Raw genomic sequence first — 8004 nt, forward strand, 5'->3', positions numbered from 1 at the left:
TTGTCCAGTTCTCCTGCGCACCCCTAAGTTTTAATAATAAATCAGCATGTCAGTACACATGATGAAGCCCAGAACCTTGAGGGTTTCTCCCAGACAAGTCAGGCATCCAGTTGTATTTCAACAATGCTCCACTGAAGTTAACGGCACCATGTTGATTCACACTGGGTGAGGATCTGCTCCATCATCACAATGACTCAGGTCAATGCACATTTGAGAAAGTGTCCTGCGTAGCTGCCTGCCTGAGTTTGCTTCTCTGTTGTGTAGTACACTGGAGTTTGTAAACACATATGATCCTGCAAATTTATAATTCCCCGATAACCTTGGTTGAAAAAAATAAAACCCACAAAGCATTTATTTATTGAATTTAATGGATTTTTTTTTTTTGCCTTTTATTTGTGGAGCCATCAAAATGGCTATTTGTACATATCAGTGTATACTGAGTGCTTCCCCCAGGTAACTATAAAATAACAGGTCAGGAAATTTCTCCTAGTAGTTCTGAGTGACTTTAAATGTCAACTACGTTTGTACAGCCCAGATTATGCAGTCATCCCTGAATGCTAGACCTGGATGATTCAGTTCTCCACAGCTCTTGCTTGAAGGCCCTTCAGGTGAGAAATGTGTAGACCAAATTAATTTTTTTCACTATGGTTAGAAACAGAGACACAATGGCAGGAAGATAGTTTATTCCCTATTAAAGAACCAATTTAATTTCTTAGCCCTGCTGGACCAACTCCTTCAATAGCATTAAGTATACATTTAATTAACTAAAAGAATCCAATATAGAAACAATTAAAAACTATGCAGGTACATTTATTAAATTGTCTTATTTTGATTGCAGATTCAAAGCCCTTTTACAAGAGGTCCCAGATACCTGGCAGATCAGCTCCTCCTCTTGCTTCTAATCAAAGCTTCCTTCTCTTGAACAGTGAATTGTTGGTCGATAGAGGGAGGCTTCTGACCATGGGAAGCAGGAGCCTGGCCAGGACCAGGGCCCAGCTGAAGAATTTTGCTGCCTGGTGAAACAAAAGTGAATGTTCAGTTTTGCTACTATTAAGATTAAATGCAAAACCCACCTCATGGAAAGGTTTGGCTTTTTTTTTTTTTAATAATTGGGATTCATTCATTTAGAAAACCAAGCCAAACTTAGCATCTTCTTATATATCAAGGGAAGAGGAGAAAAGTTTTTATCACTTAACTCACTACAAGGGATGTACAAGCATCAGGGTTACTAGCAAAATTATATTGCAACATCGTATTTAGATTCCGAAAGACCTTACACTTCACTGCTATGCACTAAAAAATGTGTATTCTGCACACACACAAATATAAATGTCTCAAAATTTATCATCTCTTTTTGACTACTTTTTGAAAATTTTACATAATGAATCAGCTGTGGCTAAGTGAGGACTATGGAGAGATCTGCACTATTCCTTTAAATCCAGAGCAGGGCAATAATTAACCTAAAGTATCTTTGGAGATAGATCGATTTTTCCTAATCTAATAAAGTTGAGGGGCAGAGGAAGGGTGCCTGTACTGATCCATATCATTCTGGTAGTTCAAGCCCCTCACAAATCCTCTATCAAAATGGGTGTTAAGCCATGTTGCAGTCTCAGTGGGAAATTAAGTTGTGGATTGTTCTTATGATTAGGACAGGAAGAGTGGTGTGTGCTGATGGAGGCTGTGTTGGTGATTTTAGGCATGTGGCCAATATATATTTGTTAGGATCTGGACACGATGTGCCAGTTCACTCTATAAAAACTCCTGGGCAGTCCAAGTAGTTCAGTAAAGTCAGTGGAAAATTAAGTATAAGGGGAAAAGGGTTCAGAAACAGAAATGAGTAAAAATGAAAATGTGTATTTAAAATGGAATCAAGATCTTAAAATCAGAAGTAAAAAACAGAAGAGTGTTTTGACCTGTCTGATCCTGTATGCATTGCAAGAGTTCTTAAAACACAAGATCTTATACATTTTACCATTCTTTCTCTTTTCTCAGCTGTGTATTTTTTCACCTTTTATGTCTTATTCCTATCCACAGGAGTGGATTCCAACATCACTTTTGTGATCTAAGGATGAGCCTTCAATTCTATCAGAATATTCAGTCTTTAAAATAAGGGAGTGGGAAGGCATGAGAAAAGGGTCTAGGGGTGAGAGATGTCAGAAGGCACCAGACTGTTTTTTTTACCAGATGCAGAATTACCAACTATTTTGATTTTTATAGGCCAGTCTGGAAACACAAATGGCATGCTTACATCCTACATGATTGCAATTAGGGACTGTTAGACCTGTAGATCCAAAGGTTGCAGCCCTTTTGGGGGGCTCTCTCATCCTGCTGTTCATGTACACGAATCAGTTAGACGTGAGGTAAGGAGGTCTGGGCTCAGGTGTAGCTGTCACGCAGTCTCAAGTGCCTTCCTGGAAGCCGAGGACAGTGCAGCAGTGTTTCTGGTGGTTTTCAATAAGTGGTAAGCCACTGCAGGTACGACAGCCGCTGACACAAATTGATGGGTGAGGAGGGCAGTGAAAAGCTTTCCTTCCCTGACCCACCTACACAAGTCTTAAGGAAGACTTAGACAACAGAGCTGGAGAAAGACTTATTTGGGGCAATGAAGGAGTCGACAGGAAAAGAAGACAAAAAAAACATGCCAAAGGTAAACAAAGCAGAGTAGGTGTAAGCACAGATGCTAGAGAGGTTGTTAGGGAAGAAGACCCCATCAAGATCCTAAAAAGGCTGAGAGACAAATGAGGAAGAAATGGAAATAAAGAGAAAGAAACTTACAGAAAGAGCTATAAGAAGGCAGTACTTCACAGAAAATGTGCTGTAAGAGCAGCTGAGTGGGTGAATAAGGGCATTGGGCCAGCACTGAAGAGGATGAAAACAAAAAGAAAGCTACACTCATATCAAAACATCACTTATGCAACCAGTGAAGTCATTCAACATAAGGACTGGGCACCACAGGTGAGGCAGAAAGAGGTGGACAGACGAAAGATTCAGAGAAAGCAATTACAAAAATTGGAAAAGGAGCAAGGAGGACATCCATCAACAACAATCAGCCAGGATCCTCAGTGCAGTAGTTGAGTCAGTCTTGCCATCAGGAGAGGACTTGGTCTCAGTGACAGGGAGCTCCCAAAGTCTAAGGGAGCATTTTAACTATCAAGCAGGGACTTGAGAGGAAGCAAATGGAGGGAAGGGGTAAGAGGCATAAAGTTGGATGGACTACATCAAGGACAAGGAAAGGGTGTAGGGAAAGCCTGGTATTTGGAGCCTCCATATTTCTTCCTTGAAATGATAAGGCAATTTATTTTGGAGAGGTTTATACTTCATGGAGGGTAAAGGGGCTGTAGATTATCTGTCTCATGCAAGTTACATTTGAGCTATCAGGGTCAGGTGGCACACGAAGGGTTAACTTCAAGTCCCACCAAGCGGCTGTACAGCTGGTGAAATGCATCTGTCAACAGAACTATTACTGTCATCCCCAGATCAGCACAATGTCCTTGACCCTGGAGGTCAACTGAGAGGCATTAGCTGTTACACAGACAGAGCTGTCATGCTCCAGTGGGAACAGAAAGGTTACAAGACCAATTAGATCAGTCCAAGAAGTAAAACTGTCCCTCCTTAACCAATAGTGGTTTAGAGGTGCAGGTTAAGTGCAGTGTGATGGCTTACTCCAGCGCCTTTTCCCTTTGGAAACTAGATTTAAACACTCCAATTCAAACAGGCAAGGAGAGGGACTCCGTTTATCGCCCTTCATAGTCTCCATTTATGAGCATCACAAAACTCTTGTGTCGTTTGCTGGGTGCAAAGCCTGCACTAGACACTGAATGGCTCAAGGCTGGAAGGGCGTGTGAAGCAGATTTTGAGGTGGGGACCCCAGGGGTGGCACAGTAGGACAGAGGTTGTAGGACTACAACAGTAAAGAGCTGCAGGACAGGACTAAGAAGTTTGTGCTTTTAACCATAAGAAGATGAACACAGGCATTAAAAAGTTCTCCTTTTTGAAGTAACTGGTAGCATTCCCATTGACTACAGCAATTTTTTTTTTATCATTTTGTTTACACTGCTGTCACAGTAACAACTTCTCGGTCATAACAGAGGTAGAGGGCTCTTACCATCACATTTCTCGGAAGGGATGTGAAGTCTTAAAGCTAAGATTTCATTAGTGAACGATTTCACTAAACCTCCTCTGATGATATATATAGACACATAATCCAGTGTTGTTCAATTGGCAGGCCTGGCAATTACATCCCAGCTTAGCTGAAATATTATCTAAATTGCATTTTTAAATGGGTGATTGACAGTGGAACGGCAGCATTACCCTCAATACAAGAATATGGCAGCACAGAAGGAAGAGGAGAGCACTACAGAGAGACAGATGAAGCAGAGAAAGAAGTCAGAAAAGGTGAATGGAGAGGGAAAAACAATCAGGTCCTCCATTTTCTTTGTAGATTGATTGTAAACTGTTAATCTGGCAGCACATTGTTCAGCTTGTAGAAGAGCCTCCCCTCTTGCTCCTCTAACTTACCCGCCCCCAAGTATTTTTTTATCTTTTGAGGCAACCTGCTTTAGCAGGACATTTTTGCATTACTTAAATCGGAGACAACATCCCACAGTGTGTCACGCAGGGAGAGGACTCTACCCTTTTGTTTGTCTCTGCGTTCTGCAAATCCTGCAGCGTTCATGAAGTTAGCCCAGTACTCACAGCAGGTGGAAGCTCCCAGCCCCACAGCAGCTGTGCACAGCCTTGATCTTCAGGTTTTCACACACAGTCCTCAACCTCCCCTGCCCAAGCCTCCTTTCCCTGTTTTTTTTAATGCGGAAAGCAGTAACCCTCTGGCCCAGCTAGCCCCCCGCTATCAGATTCCACCAGAGGAATTCTGGGCACGAAGCTTCACAGGGCAAACAGGTCTCCCGCCCTCTCTAAATATCTCCCCCTCCCTCCCTTCCTCTCTCCCTCCCTCTCTGTCGCTGGGAATCCACCCTTATCCACTGCAGCCGGAACGATATTTTTGAATTGTGTTTATTTGTTGGCACCCTGGTGTGAAAGCGCTTCCCATCAACTGCATATTAATCTTGTCAGCAGTTTGTGAACATTTTCCTCCCTCTCAGCCCTAACTAATTTATGACTTTTGGGTCTCTTGCTCCCTTCCATCCCCACCTCTCACTGTAATGAAAGAGAAATTAATCATCCTCATTTTTGTTAAAGTGACTCCAACCACGTCAAAACGGTAAAAGACTACTTTAGCCCTAGGAAGAGTGAAGTTAGGAAAGCTGTAAATTGACTTTTAGAAAAACATAGGTGGTGATACAGGTATCTAGCCATTACACGTTCACATGATCTTTGAAGATCCCAGGTCATTTTGCCTGTACCTTTTCCATTGATCCATAGCCACTGGTTAGAACCTCTGCTGGGTTTTACTTATCTTGAAACCCAAAGGGACACTTCAAATACCCAAGACTGTATTATCCATTATCCTGAAACCTTTGAGGCTAGTAGTTATATTCACTGATACTGTTTTCTATTCACTATACTCATCAATACATTAATACTTCTGTTACTTGATTACCTAAACATCCCTGGGCATTTTTTGCAATCCCAGACTCCTGATCCCTATTCTTGGGTACATAGCCCACAGTGATTTTTATTTCAGTGTGGTTTTCAGGAGCTGAATTGAATTTAGTTGCACTGAGCAGCCTTCTTCAGGAAAAGGCACTATTAAGCTCCCTGGCTGATGGGGGCAAGTGCAAATGGTGTGATGTTGTTAATGCATGCGGACATTGACAAGCTGGAATTATAGAGGAGGTAACTGAGAGTGTCCACCACACAGGAATTGCACATCCCCACCACCACCAATTCCATCAGAGAGGAGGGAGGTCCCCCAACCCCCTTGGCAGGATGAAAATAGCAGACACTGTTCCTTTCTTTATTATTATTAATTTGATGGTCACTTCTGATGAGCTGCTCCAGCCTTTCACTTCCTTGGGCTAGTGAAGATTAACGTGTCCACATCAGTGTGGACCCAGATGGGTCCTGGACCCACTACCAGAACAGTCAACTGTATCTATGATGGATATTGCCAGCTTGCAATAAGCTCTAGCTGATTAAAAGTGGAGCTGCTTGCTTACATAGCACCCCAGGCTATATTTACCATCTTACTTGCCCAGGAACATGGCTAAATAGCCCAATGAAATGCAGAGCTTTGGACAATACCCTCTAGTGTGTGTCTGGTAAGACCCCGCTATCTGGAAAACTCAGCACACGTAGTCTCAGCCTTCCAGATCTACAACACAGATGGGCATAATTCAGAGAAGCCTCTGAATTATGGCCATCTGTGAGCTAGCTAAATGTCTTCTGTAGCTGTTTGGCATTCATATGATGGTAGTAACTCTCAGCCTCTACCACCTACATCAGGGTGTGACTTTTGCAGGGACCTAGCCACTGAGCCATTACAATTAATACTTTCATTACTTCAGAAGCAGATCACTGTTATGTGCTAGGGAGGGGGCTACACTTGAAAAAAAAATCTGCAGAGGTGGGAGTATGAAGTGAGTACTTGCCTTCTCAAGGAGCATCTTCCCGAGTTCACAGGTCCCCAGGGCCCTGGGATTTGTACCACATGCCTATTAGACTTCAATTTTTTCCCTTTGACTCAAAATAGCCAGGACCAACCTGCATAAAGCATCTGCTCTTCCCTGCGTCCTGTCCCCACTGAAGCTAAAGAAGGTGCCTTGACATATCCAGACTCAGAATCTCCAGACCTTATTTTATCTTTCCTCCATCATGGTGACCAAAATTGCCCAGATTTTTCAGCCTTTTTGGTACATCATAGAAATTGTTTACATGATTAGTGTTTCAGGAAAAAGGTCAGCTATAAGATAGAAGGGAAAGAAGGAGCTTTCATCTGGGTGAAGGACAGTGGACAGCAGTTTGGATTTATAGTGTTGGGCCATCGGACTAAGAATACTTTATGATGCTGGCTGACAGGCCTTTTTGTAAGAATTTGATATTGCGCAGTACTTTATCACTGCTGTATTTGAATTTCTATTTTTTCACAAAGCATTTCACAGTAGGCAAATAGAAATAGACATCATCCCAACTAAGAGGCCAATGCCTTGGCTGAAAAATTAGCAACTTGCTTCTAGGAGACTGGAAGTAAACTCAAATATTTCTCTTTGTAGACCAGGTGTTTCTACCACACAGTGGAGCAGTCTGATTCAGGCAAACTCTGCCTCCCTTGGAGTACCAGGAGAAAGATCATGCTAAGCACTAAAAAGTGCAGTAAAGTGAAGACTAGACTGGTTGAAGACTACAAGTGCAAAAGGCAGAAGACATGTGACCCTCTAGACGCTTTAAATTCAACTAATTCCGTAACTCAGCCTCTTCCTGCATAGATTTCATTTGCTTCCTGTCCGAATACTAATCTCCTCTCACTGCTAACAGAGCTACATCCTTCCCTTCTGAGCTCTGATATTGTCTCTGCTACCAAATTCACATCAGTTGCAAGTGTGCCACATTATTATTTATGTCAGCATCATTCTGGCTGGGATTAATGAGGCTCTGTGTACCCCAGGGCTGCAGCTAGTTCTCTTATTTATGTTAATGAGTCCTGCATAAAAGATCTTACTGAAGACAAAAAAAAGTGTAAAATTGATGACATAATCATGGGAGAGTCTACAGGAATATTAAGAAGGATTAGGATACTATCAACAAATCAGGTTTTAAGTATTGTTCCGCTGGGCAAGGAGTGTTTTCAATTAATTTGTAATTAAATAAGGGAAGCAATTTAGTGAACTCAGAGATATTCCAGCAAACGGTTTATCTCATCAGTCTGAACCTCACATTCCTCCAGAACAGGATCATTGTTTAGATCTTGGGCATGTTATATGATCTGACCTATAGGAGTAATTTAATAAAACACCAATATTTTCCTTCTATTAACCCTCAGTGTCATGCTACATGGAGAGATCTGCCTCTGCCTCACTTCACAGTCCCCATTAGATCTGCACCCTC

The 8004-nt window shown here is 42.2% G+C and overlaps 1 long non-coding RNA gene across 1 annotated transcript; it reads right to left on the minus strand.

Moving 5' to 3' along the window:
- Nucleotides 1-350: 350 nt before the first annotated feature.
- LOC135315581 (uncharacterized) lies at nt 351-4875 on the minus strand. The gene is made up of 3 exons (XR_010375068.1): nt 4696-4875; nt 872-1013; nt 351-602 (listed from the first exon to the last, which is right to left on the minus strand). It is a non-coding gene; the product is annotated as an uncharacterized LOC135315581 (long non-coding RNA).
- Between the last annotated feature and the right edge of the window lie 3129 nt (nt 4876-8004).

This window comes from Phalacrocorax carbo, chromosome 1 (assembly GCF_963921805.1).
Source record: "Phalacrocorax carbo chromosome 1, bPhaCar2.1, whole genome shotgun sequence".
In the NCBI taxonomy this organism is placed as follows: Eukaryota; Metazoa; Chordata; class Aves; order Suliformes; family Phalacrocoracidae; genus Phalacrocorax; species Phalacrocorax carbo.